This window comes from Bombus vancouverensis, chromosome 3 (assembly GCF_051014615.1).
Source record: "Bombus vancouverensis nearcticus chromosome 3, iyBomVanc1_principal, whole genome shotgun sequence".
NCBI classification, from domain to species: domain Eukaryota; kingdom Metazoa; phylum Arthropoda; class Insecta; order Hymenoptera; family Apidae; genus Bombus; species Bombus vancouverensis.
The window spans coordinates 15,205,384-15,226,198 of record NC_134913.1 but is presented as its reverse complement, the minus strand read 5'-3'; the positions used below and the strand labels follow the sequence as shown (position 1 = coordinate 15,226,198).

Sequence of the window (20,815 nt, the reverse complement as noted above, 5' to 3'; positions counted from 1 at the left end):
ATGAAACACCGTCTGGTCTCTATGACGTCGACTGTAATTAATGCGAAAGAGAGGCGGACGAAAGGGTGAAAAAGAAAAAAGAAACATCACGAAAAGCATATAAAATTGAGAATCCACGGATTAACCTCTCACTGCAACTTCAATCTGCATTTAGATGTAGAATCAAACTCGCAGACGCGATGTTGCCAGCGAAAAAAAAAAAAAGAAATTGGAGCCGCCGTTGCTGTCGATGCAAACGTATTGTTCGTTAAAGTGAATTTTTACGATTAAAGTACGAGTTAAAGAACGAATAAAAGAACTTTTTTTTAAACAACAATTTGCCATAGAAATAGATCTTTCTAGAGATCGTCGATTATCGACGGAGATTATTCATATTCTTTTCAATTCGTGCGTTAAAAAATCGTCATCTAGATTCAAATTTTATTTCGTCGAATATCTCGTCCGGTACTAACCAGTTTAGATATCGTATTTCATACTTCTTTATCCTGTCTTTACCTATATTTACTGACGTAAGTAACAAGGTTCGACCTAATCATTGCAAATTATTAAATTACACCTATTAAATGTACTTAACATGCATACCACGCGACATCGGAATTCACAATTACCCAACCAGTAGCTAGCTCCGAAAGCACTTTCATTAATAATCGATTTATTGAATATCTTGTATTATATAGAAGTTTTAACACCAACACCGGTCGAGAAAGCGTGTCGTGGTAAATCAATAATTAACCATCAACATCTTGCAGTCTCGGTATTATTCAATTAACGGTAGTAGGTTTTAATGAACTTAGAAGTATTCTTTTTTATATTACGTATTACACATCGTAATATGTTATCGCGACTGTTCTATAGCTGGAGAGAATTAATCAATAATCGCATAACTGGTACCGATCAGTTTTTCGCCGTTCGGCGTTGGTAAGTGGACTATATTAATCAACGAAACGGGTCATAAAGGAGCAACTATCGAAGCGTTTAACGTAACAGCATCTTGCCCTTGTCACTTTCACTGTTCCATCCTATAGTTCACTCGGGTCGTTCGATGGCTATTGCCTCGAGAACAATTAAATTTCGATCTATGTACTTAATGGTAATCGTGGTTGAACAATTAAATTTCTATACGTATCGATACGTGGAAAGGTGTACGGTGTGCGGCGTACGACGATACTTTATGCATACAGAACGGGAAAGGAGATGGAGTCAGGGTATTTTGCGAGTCCGCGACGACGGAGGTAACACACTGATACCAAGAACGGATCGGTGATAGTGCGATCATTTGCATTTTAATACCGAGCGAACGATAGCGACTGTATCTCGCAGGCTCCACCTCCGGTCTGTCAGTCCGGTTATAACGAGCCGATCGACGTGCATACATGACCGCCGTTAAATATTTAAACGAGATCGAACGTGGTAAACTGCTGCGCTACCTCCTACGTAGAGAGACGCGAGCATGATCGATGCGCTTCCTCTTGCTACCAATTAACAACATTCGACAAGGTTCCGCGATTTGCTTCCTGTAAATATCGCTTCTTGTAAATATCATAAAAATCTCGAGTTTAGATTATGTCTTAACGTTGTCTAAGATGCGATCATATCTCTCTCTCTCTCTCTCTCTTTTTCTCTCTAGTAAATTATGCACGAAGGTATAATCTCTACTTCTGTTAAACTTTCTTTACGTTTCGAAATTGAGGCGGATCTGTCTGATGCTCCAATTTTACTTTTGTAATTGAATCAAGTAGATTTAAGAAAGTTTCTGGTTATTTACAAGGGAGTAAAGCAATGGAATATGAAAAGAATACAAAGTAGAGGCGCGATAAAAAAATAAACGTGTAGTGGCAATAATAAATTCTCCGGCGAATATTATATGAATTCGAAGTTGTATTTGAAATGATTTTCGCTAAACGATTCTGTAGATTCCTTATATTTCAATTTGTTACTGAGGAATATTTATATTTGTCGGGAAGAAAGCGTGGACCGCCTTCGAGTCGTGAAATTCTCACTTTCGAAGAGTTAAATCTATTTTATCGCTGGCAGTGAAACATTTATAAACTGCAAAATTTCTTTGTAAGTTGCTTTTATCCGATAGTTGTCACATAACTTTTTCATCCTGACAGGAAGAAATAGTAAGAGACTAAAACTAAAACTAGTTTGATACGCGGTAATTTCATTTATTTATGACGCGTAAATAACATTCACGGCTGTATAAAACCGAGAATGGGATTAATGGCGAAAAATACTTGCCGCGTGGAAATTGGCGTCGCGAAAAATAATTTTTTCTTTTTTCTTATTCGATCCACGTTTTCACAAGCGTGTGAGAGAATTTGCGCGATTTAGGTTAGAATTCCGGAATAATTGGTGAAGGGGAGTCATTCGATCACTTAGATTAGAACATTCGTTCCAAGACGAAGAGTCCGAATTCCTCAACTTTCTAGCATTTAATCTTAGCGAGAATATCGAGACCAATGTGGATCGAACACTCGGCTTGTCATAATTTATTCGTCGTTGAACGTCTGCCATATGAATTTTCACGGAGGACGACTTCGAATGTTTGGAATAGAACGATCGATGATAGAAGGTTATCGCGAAGAAAACGAACGAAAAAAAAAGACGAAATCGTTGGATAGACGCATTGAGAAACGTTTTTCCAACTGGACAGCGATTTTCTCACGAGGTGGTCGAATTCTGTTGGTCGATCTTGTAACACGTGGCTTCTAATTGGTGTTCGAGACTTCTCTAATTAGGACTGTGTGTTCCACGATCGGCAATTGGCACGGTACGAAAGTGGGTCGTGGCTCCGAGTTTTGTCCTACGCTCCTTGTCTACGTTTTGCGACGAAACTGTTGCGCAAGCAGATATTTCAAATTCATAGTCTTCGGTCCTGCCACGAAGGATTGATAAAGATATCTGTGACGTACCTATTGTGTTTTCCTCGCAGTAAAATAGTATCGAGTTAAACCTTGGGATCTCGAACTATTTCAGTATATTCCTTTCGCTCATAGATCGGTTTCACCGCGATTACTTAAAATTTATGTGTTTCGCTGATCTTACGAAAACGTGTACGTTGGAAAGTATTTGTACGATATACGTAGAAATGCGAATTATTAATCTTTGTGAAAAAATAATCAACTTTAAACGAGAGATTAATATGGTTTCTTCTTAAATACGCTTGGGAAATAATAGAACGCTGCGTGTTTGCTTCTTTATGAAAGCAATCGCGTAGCGGCCAGAACGTTAATGAAAGTTTAACGAAAATAATTTTCCAGCTTCCAAGTTCTTATTTTATTTCTATGGAAACGTCGTTATTCGTATAAGTCATTACCTCTCTCGATTCTTCCCATTGTTTCCGTTACTTCCTATTATAACGTACTCATTAAAATTACCTTCATTGTCGGTATAATAATAGGATTCACGACTGGCAGAAACTTTTACTTGAGATTCGAATACTACGTAAGAAATAAATAACCAAGGATATTAGTGCGAAATAACATCTTTGTATTAGTTACCAATTAATTAATTTAAAACGACAATCTTGTTTCATGCAAAAAGTCGAACGTAGTTATCGTATTAGAATCGAATAGCTCTCTTCAACGTAATCGGTTTGTATCGAAGGGAAATTAACATATACGCATAACATATCGGATATACAAATACTGCGCAGATGCGATTTTCACAAATCGCATGCACATCTTTCTTTAAATCGTTGCAATTCACCATCACATGTATAATTAGTTAATCGATTTAATAACCGTGAAGGTTATAATTATAACCGTAATTATCATCAAACCTGAATGCTGTTGGAGCAAGGTTAGATAACAGGTATTAAACAAACAATTTTCAAATATAAAAACATTATTTAATATTTGTCAATAACGAATAGATCGTGTTTTGCATATCTTTGCATATTGGCATATACTGCCTATTTTTTTGGTAATGTATAAAAATAAATTTAAATATGTCTCCGTAACATCATCCGATGTTATGCTATAAATATCTTTATCTTTTTCTGCGTCGATTCGTAAGCGAGGTTAGGTTTAAAAAAAAAAGATCGCAACGCAGCTAATTCGAGTGAAAGCACTTGGCTCGTCAACTTTAATTTATACTTCAATTTTAGCCGAATTTCCCGATCATTCGAACGATCGAACTTAACTCGAACTTTTCGACCTGCCTATACTTCTCCTATTTATTATCGGACGATACGAACAAACCGAATTTCTCGATGACTCGAACGATCAAACTTAATTCCACTTACGTTGTCCGAGCCATCGAATCGTCGGAGTACATCTGATTATGAGCTAACGAAACACGGGTTCGCGTGTACGAGACTAAAGAGACGTTAAGCGTTAAGAGACGACGTAAGACGTTAAGAGACGAATCGAATGTAAGTTTTGCAGTTAACGGCGGTTAGATACGGCTCAAAGCAAATGGATATTTTATTGTAACACGCTGGCACGGCGTCACAACGCGGAGGAACAGTTTCGAACGCCCTTTCGCTCCGGCGGAACACTTGTGTAAATAGCATTAGGATGCTACTCTCCGCGTGCGTTGAGCGGACGGCTTTAATGAGAGGGAGAGGTATTAAAGGAGGGTTCTCATGTGACGACACGAACGTTCATCGATCGTACGAACGGGAATTCGAAAGCCGCGGGCCAACAACGAGGGAGAATGCAGGAAATTAAAATCAAAGCTCGTTTTAACGTTTTGCTGGTGTTTGGCATTCTCCGATGCCTAGACGCCAGGAACGCTTGTTTTTTCGACGCCACTGATCGTGGATAGCTCGATTTGCGTTTTACCTCGCCTCGTTCTTGCATCGTTTAAAACGCATTACCGATAAAAACGTCCGTCACTTTTTTTTCCCGGTCGCAATCGAGTGGCAAATTATCAATGTCTTTCGATTACATTTTCGCGGGATTTTCTCTATTACGGACGTATTCCTGCCGGATAATTGATCACTTTTCTCTTAATTTCTTTTTTTTTTTTTTTTTTTTTACATTACTCATCTTGTTTATCCCGCGTCTCTTTGATTTATCTTCGATATTTGCTCGTCAATTAGTTTTGCTTTCTTTCCGTTTGTAACGAGGAATAACTTTTGCTGGAATCGCGTTTATTTCTTTGTATTTTGTTAGATCGATGAAATTATACAAATCGATGATTGAAAAAAAGAAAGAAATACAATTAACATCATTGAAGTCCATTAAATAGAATTAAGCATCTCGAATATCGATATTCAGACGATGATTCTTTATTAATCGAAGGAATACGTTAAGCCAAAATTACACGCCCAAAGCACTGACTTGTACTACTTCGTTTCCCAGAAGCTACCTTAATTATACAATTCGCTGCTTCTCCCAATGTTGACAGGGTCGTGTTCTTTTCTTTTTTTTTTCGATTTGACCGACGCAACATTCGAAAATTGTCCAATAAAAAGTCGTATATGGATGTGTCTATCATTGTTGTTGGAGAATCACGAGGCTGGTCACGATTTACGATGCGTCCAGTTGGATCGGTCGATGTTCGCCGGCCCTGAAGGCTTACCTCGCCTACGTCCACGCCCACGTTTCTGCCACGGGGTTCAGGAGGCGGAGGAGAGGGATAAAACGAGAAGGATAGTAGGAACTTGTCTCTATCTTTCTCTTCATCTCGATCTCTATATTCGTCTCTTGTTTTTCTCCGTCCTCTGGTTCTCTCCTTCTCCGTTTATCCGTGCCTCTTGAAATTCTTCTTTTTCAACCCTTCGTTTCCCCACCTCCTATTCAATCCCTTTCCACCGAGTTTTTCACTTTTTTTCTTATATTTCTAATTGGTTTTCTTTCCCTCCGCCATTTCGTAGCGCGCTTCCTCTTTCTTTTCCTCTCTTTGTCTCCTCCATCTTTTCTCTTTTGGCTGTCCTTCGCCTCCCTCTATATTTACGGTAAAACCACCGACAGTCGCCGCAATTCGTACCATCCTGGTTGCTAATAACGCTCGTAAAATACGGGCTTTATAAACATTCGCGGTAATCCTGATCAGGGCATGTCTTACGTCTGGATTGCAGATTTTTCTGAATTTATTGGAAGTTTGAAAGCGGGAAGTTGCGCGGATACCCAAAGTATAAAAAATACCCAAAGTATAGCGCTTTCTGTATTATTAAGTAGGTAAAATAATTTTCTATCGAGCTTCTACTTTTTTTATCATGTTCTCAAATATATGAATTTGCATAAAAATACGCGGTCTACATTACGTCGGTTTTAGAGGTAGAAGGGAACGACTCGTTCGGTGCTCCGTTTCTGCTCGTTCAAATCACCGATGTGAACGCCCCTTTAGAAACGGATCGATGAGTACGAGCGACATAGCCGCTTCGGAGGAATCGGTTCGAAAACGTCTCGTGCTTTCTCGATCGATGAAATTCAACGTTCTTCGCTGTCCTTGTAATTGAATTACGTCTCTTTGAAGACTCATGGTTCGAATATATCGGGAACTGAATCAATTAAATATGGATACCGCCCGATTAAAATAATGTATAATTTTGTCAGATGACCCTGGCATTGTACAAGATAAAATGCAAATAAATAGTGAAAGAGCGAAAGCAGGACGATAAGTTAAAACGATGAATGTTTCAAAGATAGAAGAATTTACGTAATATCGAGTTTTCACGAATCAGCTTGCGCTCGTTCTTGAATGCTAATTGTAAAGTAGTTATTTGAATAGTATGTAAAATAGTTCTTTATCGTTTGAAAACATAGTCTTTCCATTGACTATCTCTGAATATTGCGCATATAGTAAAGTACGATAATCTTAGCAAGGTAAATACATACATCATTCGCAGTTCAATTGTAATTACACGTTGGAAAAAATATGTTAATATGTGGCAAGTATGTTACATGGTAGTAACCAAGAGTTCGTTATATTTGAGAAATAGTCTGCTCGAGTGACTTTATCGGAAAAGGATAACTCGCAAAGCTTTTCCATAATATGCACATAGTAAGTGTAATTCCAAAAATGAGTTCAACTATTTTAAAACAATGACAAAACTTACAAACACCTGCTGATAATTCGATCGAAATAAAATCTTTACGCTGCTAGAAGCGTTTTTTATTTTTATTTCTTCTGTTATTACTTGATTTTATTTTAAAAAGTCTCGTATTCTTGGTAATATACTTTTTATAACCGCGTTTCTCATCATTTCTATCTCGGGTCAAGTAAGTCACATAATTTCTCGTAACTCGGCTACTTCTACGAATCGGATTAGGAAAAAATTTCAAGGTGACCGTTGCATGAACGTAAGTAAAACTGGAGTACAGGCGTGAAGCGTTGCACGCAATGCTGGTAGCAATGCTGTCTGGACTACTTGAGCGGGCAGCGTGTACTACTGGGCAAAGCGTACCCTACAAAGAGAAGCGAGATGATACTCGAGTTACGCAAGATACGTGAGATACTTGTCGATACTCGAGATACCTGACTCGAGGACAGCAGAGGGCGGGGACACCTGAAGTTGGTTTAAAAGCATACGAGGATTACAAGAAGACACTCGAATTACAGAAGGTGCGGGCGACTGTGAACGCGAATCTCGGTCAGTGGTCGCAAGAAAGTGCACGATCTAGTTTTAATTACGCCATTGGCATTCAGGACGCTCGAATCTATTTCTGGAACCGCCACTTAGGCCGCTTTAAGAAATTATGAATTTATCCGCCCCGTTCGAGCTTCGATCTTGATTCTTTTACATTATCGTTAAACCGCTGCAACCGTTCGAGTGGTTTTATTATTATCGATGTTCTCAGGAATATACTTGCCGCGAAGAATGAGTGAAGCGGCTCTAGAAAATTCCAACTACTAGTCGATAGCAACTTCCGATATGATTAATTTCTATTATTTTTTCTTTTTTCTTTTCTTTTTTTTTATTTGGAAAAATCTAACTGACAACTCTAACTAATATTTCCTTAAACGATTGTAAATAGAAAATAAGCGACTCAAGATGGGAAAGTTGTAAAGTAGCACCACAGTCTGTACGCATATGTAACTTTTCGTTTTAAATGTTCGTGAAATTATTCGAATTTAATTTTCTACTTTTGATATTCCAAGCAAGATGGTTATATACAATTACAATTTACACAGATATCCACGAGTTTATTAATTTTTGTTTGCGCTACTTCTTAACACGATTGCCTCGAATTAACCCGATTGATTAATCCCTCGAATGGGATTAAATTTCCTGGTATTTGTAACGACAGAGGGCTGAGGAAAAACAGAACACAGTGTAACACGTGGCAGTCGTTTTAGGGCGTAGAGATTTGTACTTTGCTGGGAGCCATGAGACCGCTCTCACGGATCGATGTTCGTATGATATACTAGCTGTATAGACAATGTGTTCCTGCAGTTAGGTGGGTGGATTCTGCTCAGCACGTTCAGTTCATAGACCCTGGTCAATGCTCCAATCCACTTCTCAGGTTTTAAATACCTGTAATATACCGTTCAAGAACACTTATCGATCTAGAAATTACACGCGCGTGCGTGCATTGTTTTATTACAATCCCTTGGCATCGACCTAAGTCATTACTCAAGTAATTTCATATTCTATCGAAGCAGCTTCGCGAATACTCATTACGATTTACTTCTAAAAGTTGCATATCAGTGAAAAATGTTAAACTTGCATGAAATATGCCATATCAAAGGCAAAAGTATTAAATTAAATATTGGAATTGTACACTTTGAAAAATGATAAAGCAACTTTATCTCTGGCAGAGTAAAATTTCATATTTCATATTATTTTATATCGGAGATATACATTCTACGGGATAGGAAACGTATAGTAATCGTAAAGTTTCGTGTTTGAAATGAAATTTGATCGTATCGTTGCGAGATACAGCGAAATTTCTCTCGTATTTCCATCCATTTATTTTCACCTCTCTATTCGTCACTTTATATTTTCATGCTGGTAGGAAATTTTCATCTCGCTAATGTTTATTCGGTATTTGGTAAAAGCAAAAATAACGTTGCAGCACAATAACAAAGTGCAAGCATTCTACGGAAAAGGGATTATTACGGATGGAAAACGTTGAAATAGATTTTTAATTTTCGCGATATTATGACGATAGGAGATTGCAGATAAAATATCTTTAGGTTCATATGGCAGGCTTAAAATTGCGAAAGAAATGACGTTTTTAAAGGAATGTAAAGTATTTTCTTAGCCGTAGAAATAATGTTAAGAAGCTAACAAACGAAATATGTACTCTCAAAAATACAAAGTAGCATAACAAACACGATAGAAGTATTCTGGAAGACCTAGTAAATAAGCGTTTAAGATGTTTGTTTAAGAAATATCGCCGTGAATTCACGAATAACATGAATCAAGTTAATTTTGGACCTGTTTCACTTCTGACACATTGGTATGAAGGTCGAGGAACGACCACGTTCGAACAAAGCACGTGTCACTAGTATCGCCACGTGGCTCCCTTTTCACCAATGTTTCCTCCCTTTCGTTCGTGACACGTACGAAACGGAACAGCGGATATTCGCTCGGCATTGTCGATTCATTCGTACAAACGCGCGAAAAATTCGTAAATTTATGCGAAGTCACGGCTGCGCGAATCTATTTATTTTCGTACAAGAAAATGTTACATAACAACGATCTTAAATTCTGTAAGAATAAATGGCTGTTTGCGCGACACAACTTGAATCCTGCTTTTAGCATTAGGATGTTTTACATTGAGAAAAAATAGGAAAAATACAGAATGATATAGGACTACGTGTTTTAAATGCTAAGTAAGGCAACGAAGGTTAAATTAATAACATTTAAATCGTATTTCGTTTTTCTCTTTTTTTTTTTTTTTAATACCTGGATAATCATTTATTTAAACGGGGTCACTGGTATATCGAAGCTAAATATTGCGATTTTATGATACGAAATGCGAAGTATATACATTTTTATTAATCATGTTAGTTCCATTCTTCAGGCTCTAGATACAAAACTTAATTACTCTGACAGTCTATTGTGTTACATTTTATGAAGCAGAAACGACAGATGCCTTTACACCAATTACGTTAATAGTGTTGCGTTCACGCATCGTGTACTTCGCTTCTATTATAATTCATAAAGAATGGAATTCATTTGATGTTTTATTTGATAAAGCTTTTCGCGCTCGGTATCCCTCTCTTTTGACGAGAAACGGGTCCGTTAGTTACCTGTTATTTTCAGAAAAATTTGTAATTCATTATTTATGACATTGTTCCGTTCTTCTACCGTGTCAAATTTTTCAACAACTTTCTTCATAAATAAGAGATATGTCAACATTTAACGTTTCTACTGTGAAAACATAGAATTTCTAAAATTGAAAACTCGCCAAATTGGAGAAATCAGCTTTAGTTCCTTGTTTTTTATTCTTTCAATTTATACGGTACATCGCTGTAGTATCATTTTTCCCTCGCTACTGCTATTACGACGCGCATCAACTACGTTAACAACCCCATAAAATGTCGATGCATTCCTACAAATATCGATTCGTTACTCGCGAAGCTTGCGAATAATTTTTCGAGCAAACCCTTCGTGCGGATGTTCGGACGAAAATATTTGTAAAATCCATGAAATTCTCCTATCGCGATGATATCTGGACGACAGGAGTACCTAGCTAGAAGGTTCAATGTCCACGAGAGACATGTGTGCATACGAAGGTCAAATGATTTGGAAAATACAAATGCCTGTACTGTGGTGCGACTACCATCCAACGCCATCAACCCCGAGAGGGTTTTTAATCTCTCGGTCTCTTTTTCTCTACCAAAATCAGACGTAAAAAGAAGCGTACACGCGTGTATTCCAGGAAGAGGGTCGACGAACGGGTGACACGTGCGCAAAGACGTGTCGCGTGAGTTATTCGATTTCGCGTTCGCGGCATATTATGCATTTGCGAGCGTGGCACAGTGAAAACATTTAGTAGTTGGCTTTGTACATACGCATCTCAGCGTAATGCGCATCAACTATGTAGATGAGTGCACTGTCGTAAGTATTACGACACCTGATGTCATTTCGTAAAAATCGTATACTCTTGGCTACTTTTATTTTTTAGTTATTTTATGATGAACCTTTATTTCATTCGCGTCATACGTAGCATATCACGTGAAATACTTGACTAAATAACTGAAATAAATAATGTAATGTGTATAACTAACGTATGTACGTTAAGTACATAACGTAAGTATATTACTAAATTTTTTAGTAAATGCGATATGTATCTTGCAAAAATTAAATATTACGATTTATACAGTAACATTGCCAAGGGCAAAATATACAAAATTTGTGCGGCTGTGAACGGCGCCAAAGTTAAGGAATTTACTGAAGTTTTTGAATAAATGCAACGAGTAGATGTATTTAATAATACTTACGGGCTACTATTTAATAATACTTGTGTGCACGTGCGTGTACATTCGTAAGGTAGATACATGTAAATGCACGCGTGTAGTTGATCACAGAGCAAAAGTGGCCGGATAACGTCGATAAAATTTAAGTCACGCTTGATCCCATCGCTAGCTGGTTGTACGTACTACGTACGCATATACGCGTAACCAGACCGGCTCGTGCATTAAATTTTCTACATGCACACGCACTTGCGTGCACGTTTGCACGCGCGTACCACTGCTTGGTACACATAGGTGCGTGGGTGGTGATATACGTGGAGGCGAGCAGAGGGTGGATTTACCTTGATACGATGTAGAACGCGGTGGAAGGAGACCGACAGAGAACGAAAGAGACAGCGTGAAAGGGAATAGGTAATGACACGGAGGGATAGTGGAAAAACGAGAGGCAGAGGGTAAATGAAACTAGGAGAATGATAAAGAAAAGGAGATGGAAAAGTGCAAGATGGAAAACAAGGGGGAATGAGAATTGCGATAAAGATAGAGAAAAGGAAAGTAATAAGGGAAGAAAGGGAAAATCTAGAAGCGAAAAAGGGAGAGAGGAGCGATGTTCTGCGCACGTGCGGACCACCGGCACCTCGATCGATCCTCCACGTTTCGAAGAGTCGTTACGACCGGAGTACCGGTACTCTTCGAGCTACTACTAACAGCCGTACGTCTGACGGGCGTAGTAGCGCGGCACTCAAAAATTTTCACCCACGCGAAACTAAGGAAACACTCCTTTTTTACGATGGCACTTTTATTCCTAAGTGTCGCCGGCTATGGATTCATAGTGGTCTGTTCTTTAATTTTTCACCGTTGCCGCCGACTTTTTCGATATTGCAATTCGCATCAGCCCGTAAATAAGGTCATCGTTCTCGTTGAAACGCAAAACAAGGATTACGTTATTTTTAATTAGCACGTGATAAAATACTTTTCCTATTTCATGTACATAATTGGCATTCGCGAATCGATTGCTACAATCGTTACTATCGTATTTAATAATTTAAGGGACGAATATAGCGAATAACGAATAATGCTTCGATCATAAGGCTTGTCATTTGGCGTCAGTTAATAATGCTTACCAGTTATTTCCTCGTTTTAGCTGTCAGAAAAGTCATAGCTGCTGAGCAAAAGGTATTCGAATTCACAGCGGTCTGCTCTTTAATTTTCCGCCGTGACCACCGCTCCTTTCGACATTGCAATTGATTATTCCGCTTAATACAGACATCGTTCGATTTTCGATTCGATAGCCAACGACTTTGCTATTTTTAGTTAAGGCTTGATAAAACTCTTTGCCTATTTCGCATAATTGACGTTCGTAAATCATGTGGAAACGTCTTCAAAGCAGATTACGGTCGATGTTATCGCATTTACGAGAAGCGCATTTAATCGAATAACGACGAATGCTTCGATCGTAAAACTCGTCGTTCGATGACAGTTAATAAAGTATACTCGTTATTTTTCCATCTCACCTGACAAAAAAAAAAAAAGAAAAAAAAAGAGATGACCGACGAAAAGAAGAAACCGAAATGATAGACTTAAGTAATACAATTACTCGCTTCGAGGTAATTGCGCGAACGTAATGTACTTCGGATACGTTGATAGATCAGAGGAAGATTAATACGAGGTGCTAAATGATGTTATGAGTGCCAAGTAACAGCAGCTTCGACAGCTTAAATATAATTACGTGTATTTTTCATTTAGTCGTGCTCGTTCAGTGATTGAGTTGCTGCGAGCGATCTTGTATTTCGCTTCCTTTATGAATATGCATGAGCTTCGGAAAAGCATGAGCGATGTAAACTGAGCGATTATGCTATAAACGTAGCATAATCTAATTTCTTCCTGTTATTCGCGAGTATCACGCGTACACGTAACACGTTTCTATTTAGAATTTGCCATTGCAATTTTATTCAACTTCTCGAACGTCTTTCCTTTTTAATTACTTAAATCGCTGAAAGGTATAGATGGAAACGATCTTTTCTAGCTATAGTGCCTTCCATTCGGAACATTCGAAATCACATATTTCTTTAACGTATCTTTTTAATACGATCCATCAAGTTTATAACTAATGATTACGAAATGACGCAAGTTTGAGTTTCTCCATTTATACATATACGTGTATCATATACTAATTAGCCGGTGCCGAACGATGCTTGACCCAAAATGCCGAAGAAGTATGTACGTCTTCATCGGCATTCTAAGAAATTAACTGCATCTTGAACGTGGCGTATCGAAGACGAGTAAAAAGTTAAATAGTGGAATAAATCATGCGCTACAGTTGCGGAATTAAATAACACGCGAGGCAAAGAATAAATCATACGAACGAAATACATTTACACAGAGTTGTCGGAACGACTTTTTTATTTCCGCCGTTTCCATGTTCGTTTGAAAAAAAGCAGACACTTCAAAGTCGACCGAATATGAGTATCGACCGATCGTTGATTCATCGAAATCCCAACGAGCCACCAAGAAATCCAGCAGAAATATCGACGAGCACATCTCTATGATGGCGAATTCTCTTCGAGCGAATCTCTCGACAGGGAGTCTTCGAGATCGAGGACAAAAACGCCCTGAATTCTGACGATCCTTCGATCAAGAATTCATTATACGTACTTTGCAACTGACATACTCGATCGAAACGGAAAAAAGAGTGGGAATACGGGTTGTACTTGCGTTTCGAATCATAGTGTACTCGATTGCATAAATTATTATCGCTGTGCTCGATTTGAAGAAAGGTCGATACGTTCGTTGCGAAGCTTTTTTGCAGCTGTTAGGGTTATAATTAGTCGGACAGGCTACCTATCTTGAGACATCATATTACGATATAAAACAGCATGCATCTATGTAATTCACAATAGACACGCTATTGTAATCGCCTATGATCTAAAACATCAGGCGATAAAACGATATATATAGTTTCTCAAATGATTTTATAAACTTATTTCATGAAGTTACAAAGTTTTAGTCCAATGAACCACGGTTCGATAAAGAAGACAAGTAGAGCTTTAGAAGCTGTTGAAGCTTAACTAATAGCGAAGCAATTACGAGCACACAAGCAAATTCCAGTACACGACGAAGGAAAAACATTTTGATTTATTTAGATATCCGTTCTTAAAATAATGTAACCAGCAAATGCATCAAAAGACCGACGAAGACCGTTCCAAGCCATCGGAAATAATTAGAGCGTGCGGTACTTCTTGAGCATGTGGAAATTCTTGTTTTTACGAATACGATTAAAATAACGAAACCTAGACAGAAATTTGTTTTACCTATCAAACATCGTAACAAATATCATACTTTGAATATTTCATGTATCTTTGGCTATTATGTGCATCTTAAGAAGTCTCACAAATGCATGAAACTTCGCAGTCCATACCATACTTTGAATATTTCATGTATCTTTGGCTATTATGTACATCTTAAAAAGTCTCACAAATACATAAAACTTCGCAGTCTAAAAATAATACAGAGTCGTTCAAAGAGCGATATAAAAGCAAGTACGAAGCGGTGGAGACAATAAGCTGATAATTCGCTGAAAAGAAAAAAAGACGATAATTCATTTGATCACCGACCGTGCGCATATTTCACACGTGTGACACGTAATGCAACTCTGCGTGTTACTCCGTCTTCCATTTGCAGCACATTCGGCACGAGAAATCTAGTTGCTTTATAAACTCGTTACGAGTGGCGAGACAAGCGTGAGCGGCGCGTGGTTAAGCAACATCGAGGGTAATTCGTCGTTATGTTTCCCAAACCGGACGATCTTCGGTCGGTAGGCAGTGCACAAGCTCTTACTTTATACCGTACCGTTTCTGGCTTTATACGCTTTTTACATGCAATTTGCATGCAACCTGTACTTTAAGTCAATTAGGATGCTTAAGGTAACAGCCCCGATACATAATCGAAAGGTTTTCGTGATCCTTGAAACTTTACGGGAATTGTGTACATGAAATATGCCTCGAACATAGAGAACTTTTCGAACTGTGTTATCTGGTTTTCGATGAAGCAAAAACACCGATATCTCAATGGTCGCGTACCATCAATAATTTAACCGTACTATGTCGTAGTATCGTATATCTATCGCGGCTCAGGCCTAGAGTTAGACGGTCTAAAGCTAATGAGATTTCTGGAACCAAGAATAACGTGACTTAACCTTAAGTCTGCAGTTACGCGCATCTAAGGAAATTTAATTATCGCGTATAATCTTATTTGGTTTCGACGATAATTCTCATCTAATTAAAACTTTCCGATTGAAACTATAGCGAATAATATCCCGCATTTTGCCGAATAAGGGAAGATTCTTTGTGCTATACGTGAAAAGATATTTTTCATTCGGAAGATTCGCTGCCAGAGATGCAAGTTCTTCTCGTTAATTAATACCGATCCATAGGATTCGTATTCGCATTTTCTATAGCGAGTAGAATCCTGTATTTGTCCGTATAAGACAAGGTTTTAACGTTATACGTGAAAAGATACTTTTAAAATGAATATGCTCGTTAATTAGTACCAATCCGTAGGATCCGTAACAGCCGAGTGTTACAAAGAAAGAACGATTTTAAAACCGAATGATACCCTTATTCGAATACGTAAGAATTGCTTAAGGATTCTGGTATATAATTCATGAGTAATCGTTACACATAATTTCGTTTAATTAGGTACTAAATATTATCAGATTATACACATGTTACGTAAAAAGTATACGTGAAAAATTATTGCGTCATTCGGTATTGACCTAAAAAATATCTTTAGGTTTAAAATAGCGTATCGAATATTCGCGTTATCGTTCTTGCCAGAAATGAAATAATTTTATGTTCGCGTTATCATAAACATAAAATGGTTTCGGATGCATTTAAACATATTCCTAGATGTTTTACATTACGTGATAGTATGTCGAACCCGCATTGTTCAAATTATCTAAGAAACCTTCGGCTCTACCAACGAATTTAAAAACTTAACAATTTTAACAACATCGTTCGTCCTTTATTATTTTACAGTAGCTGTTTTCCTAATACTATCGAAACTATTATCGATATCTGGAAAATCTAAAGTTAATCAACTTACCAGATATTCATATTTATAATGCCATCAATATGTATCGTTCTTAAATCTCTGTTTGTATTAAACAGTAATTAATGCTCGTTAAGAATAATTCATAATATAATGAATATTAATGGACTGTAGAGATTGATTCGTTCACAGGCTAAAACGGTTAACTACACTTTTGGAAATTTCTCAAAATTTAGCGTTAAATCATTTGATGCGTACGTTATAAGATTTTTGTTAATTTTCTTTTCTTTTTGTCGTATGCTGTTAACCACTTTTTTGCGAGCGAACGGTTCAATTAATAAATCAGCAGCAACCGCGAACGTCATTGCCTCTAATCAGTACCAAATTAGTATCTCTAATCTGATACGTTGTCACATGAATAAATTGAACCTACGAGGAGTAGATACGGACAGTTGTTATCGTAAATATACCGACACTCTTCAAACTAGCATAACTTTCTTAAAATTAAAGCAGACGGCTTGAGTCTTCTTACGAAGATAAAAGGATTACCGTACTAGATGACGATGATGAAATAGCAATTAGTCGGAATCGCGAAGAAAATGGCGAAGGTCACTTTTTATAGCTCTTTTTTATCTGAGCCTGTAGTGAAAATTTATTCCATTGACATGTTTTGAAGATTTATGCCGGTTATATACATGCTGAAAATTTCGTTGAAATCAGTTTTTTCGCGATTTTCGGCTGAAAATTTCAAGGTTCGTATATCTTTCGACGCTTGTCGCTTGTTTCTGCACCAACCGATCTTTATAAATTTTTCAGCATGTACATGCCTCGAATCTTTAAAATGTGTTGTTTAAATGTTCATTACAGGCACACATATAAAAAGTTGTACTTTCTCCAAAATCTTTTTTACACGTCGTCTAGCAAACTAATTGTACAAACTTCTCAAAAAAAAAAAAAGAAAAAAATAGAAAAAAAAGAAAAAAAAGAAAAAAAGAACTGGTCGTTTGGTTCAATTTGAAAAAAGTTATTCGCCGTACGTTTGACAATCGGTTGCTGCAGCAAATTTCTCTTTAATTATTCGTTAATACGACAAATCTCAGCGCGTTATTCCACGCGAAACTCGAGAAATTGCGACGAAACCTTGTCCTTGTTTCAATTAAAACTCATGTCGAGCATGATCTCATGGGAAAAAAGCGCACGATTCTCGTTACGTTATTTTCTTCGTTGGACGCGACACCTCCGTCTCGCGATGTGCAAAATACGTAATTCGATTAGCAGGAACGAAACGTTCGACGGGATAACAAAATCAGTGGTTTGGTACCGGGAAAAAGGACGAGCAGGTTTAATTGCTATCCGAATGAATTTCTGTCTCGTTATGTACGATATACAGTGGAAACAAATAAAAGAGCCATACGAATAAAAAAGAAGAAAGAAAATAGCAGTCGAAACCTTCAAATCGTCGACCGATGTAATTATCGGCTATTGCAGTGCCGCAGGGTTAATTTGCATTTCGATGAAATTACGTCTCGCCGAAATAATCTCGCTTTCGTCGATATTATGGCCCTCGTGAAGCCTGACCGGGTATTATTGTTATAACGTGCGCGTTTCCGACTCATCGTCTCGTGTATCGAATGTTAAATCCAACGACGTGCATTCCCTGCACCGTTCCAGTCTTTCATCGTCGTTTTATGACGTTGGTAAACGTAAGTGCAGACACCGGCTTCGGTTTCCTTTTCATTTTAATTGAATTATTCAGGATCGATGGTCTGCCAAACGGTTAATTCGGATGATTATTATTCGTTACTGTTCGTAGAACGATGTTATCGGAAAATGGAAACGCTTCCATAACCAGAGCTATAACATTGAAAATTAAAATCGTGTTTTTCTCAAATGATAGTACGTATATCTTAATCGGTGAAACTTTTAACGTCTTAAATGTCACCGTGAAGCGGCAGATATTTATGCAAATGTATTTATTTAAGAGGAGAACAGACAGCGCGTCCATTACATATCTGACATATTCTTTGCATAGGGCAATTCATTTTTGCATATGTCGCAATTTTTATTTACATACATTACCTATGTATTACAAGATAAGATAATAACGAACGCTTGAAATTATTTCAGTTTTAACTTTTATCTGCACAATTTGAACTGATAAAAATATGATTTCATTCATATATGTATATGAATTAAGCATGAAAGTACAAGCACAGTTTGCGACCTGTTTTGCCTCTAGGATATGCGTATTAAAAGTAACCGTATTAGTTGGTAATAAATATTCGAAATGGCCACTAGGCCACTAATACAATCTGATTCAGATTTGTCGCGATTATGCTTGAAATCGATAACGTATAGTGCTCTGATATAAATTCTTCAAAGGTTACAAAAACGTGCCAACACATTCGCGTCTGCCATCATTGTTAACCGATGCAAAATAACACGATAAAAATTATTGTGAATCACGAACGCGAATTCGAAAAAATTCTCACGTTCGGTTCGAGAAAGTAGGATATCACAACTTTCTCGTAAGATAATTATATCAAGTATGTATATCGTACGGAACGTTGTAAATATACATTTTTAGGAACAATGTAAACTCGGAGAATGAGTAATCTGAAATTTTATCGCAACAATTTGTAATTTTATTAAGGCATAAACTTCGTACTTATTTAATCATCGGCTTGCGTATATAACGTGATATTTCACTTGGCCTGTAGTTCAACATAGCGAAACCGTGCAATCAAAAAAGCATGACCTTTTCTTAATAATACATCATTTTATAACCAACCTCACTCGAGATTACATAATGTCAAACTTGTACTATACGATATTTCTGGACGAACGTAAATTTAAGAAAACATAAAATTTTCCACTGTCAATCAGAAATCGCAAATGCGCATATTGGTAAACGCAATAACAATAACTTGTAGAAATTACACGTTTAATTTGAAAAATGTATTTAGAATGATGTATTTGCTCTTATAATAATAACGTGTCATTATTGTTTTTATCATATAGCCGAAGGTTATATGCTTTTTATGACTCCGTAAATTGCCCCACAACTAAAGTTCCGTTTGCTATAAAAAATGTGTGTCATTTGAAATTTTAACGCGATGAATATATGCAAAAGTTTCACAGTGCATTACCATATATAAATTTGAGGTCAATGTTTCGAATACTTCTTTTTTATTGTATCAACTTTCGAATGTAAAAAACAATCGTCGTGCTATTTAACGCGCTTAGACATTTTGCAGATTTTTTTTTTTTTTTTTTTTTGAATGTGAGAATATATAAAAGCAGAAGGGCAAAAATGTAATGCTCAAGCGTAATACTTAATAAGTAAAAGCAACTTTCTGGCCTGGATTTCGTTTTATAATTGCATCGATGAAACTATATGAATTTGCCTAAACATTCGGGCTCTAGCCATCGTTTATAAAGAAGTCTCTTAAATTTCTCTTACGCGTTAAAGAAATCTAAGAGATTTATAAGATAATACGTCGACCTTTTTTATTGCACAAGAATAGCTCTAGCTATTTGTAGCCTACTAGCAACCAGGAAAGATTATTTTCTCCCAATAATTGCGTTTAAACGTATGGATCGTTATACGTGCCCAAAATCTTTCAAGACATTTTTATTGGTTAAACCTTGAAACCTTCTCCTGTATCGTCGCGTTGGATGTGCTCGTGCATCGATAATTTTACAAGTTCGTGCTTCACACGATCCATCGTACGCGGGCTCGAGCAATGGCCGTGATAATAGAAGCTGTTACAGTAGAATTCGTTCAGGGTCGATGAAAAAAAAAAATGTGCTTACACGCTTACAGTCACGCTCCGCTGTATTCGACATTTTCTACACGCGACGTGACTATTTGTTGCGGAGATTCGCCTCGAGACTATACTTTACTAGAATTGTTTCGTCCAAGAGTTCTGTCTGTCACATAATACGTACAAGTTACCGGTGACTGCGTATTACGAAAGAACGTGTTGTACATTTAGAAGCACCAGGCGAATGCTTTGTTACAGCTCGAGAAATTTAATAAGTTGGAGAAAGAAATTTAATAATAGGTTGATAAAAACGTGTACGAGAAAACGACGATAAATTATTGGGAATTATCATCGATATAAAAATATCGTGACTCTAGCAATTGAACCTTCTTCGAAAAACTATGTTTCCAAAGTGTAGTTGGGAAAAATCGAGGAGAACGATCTTGCACAATCGAGCGCTCTATGGCTGGATTTTTTGCAAGTGCATCGATTAGACGATAATGCGCTAACAACATTTGTTACTTAGTACTGAACGAGGCTAATACGATGGATGAATTTTTCTGACACGTAACCATATTATTAATCATCGATAACTCAAGCCGGTATCTTTATGGTATTTAGTGCTCCTTTCACTTTACTTCTTCAAACGAGGTATACCTATAGAAGTACAAAGTACATTT

General features: G+C 37.3%; 1 protein-coding gene across 1 annotated transcript in view; it reads left to right on the top strand.

The window, feature by feature from the left end:
* Nucleotides 1-20,815, top strand: part of LOC117153819 (uncharacterized) — a 33,174-nt gene that overhangs the window by 5,445 nt on the left and 6,914 nt on the right. The gene's annotated exons all lie outside the window — the stretch shown is intronic.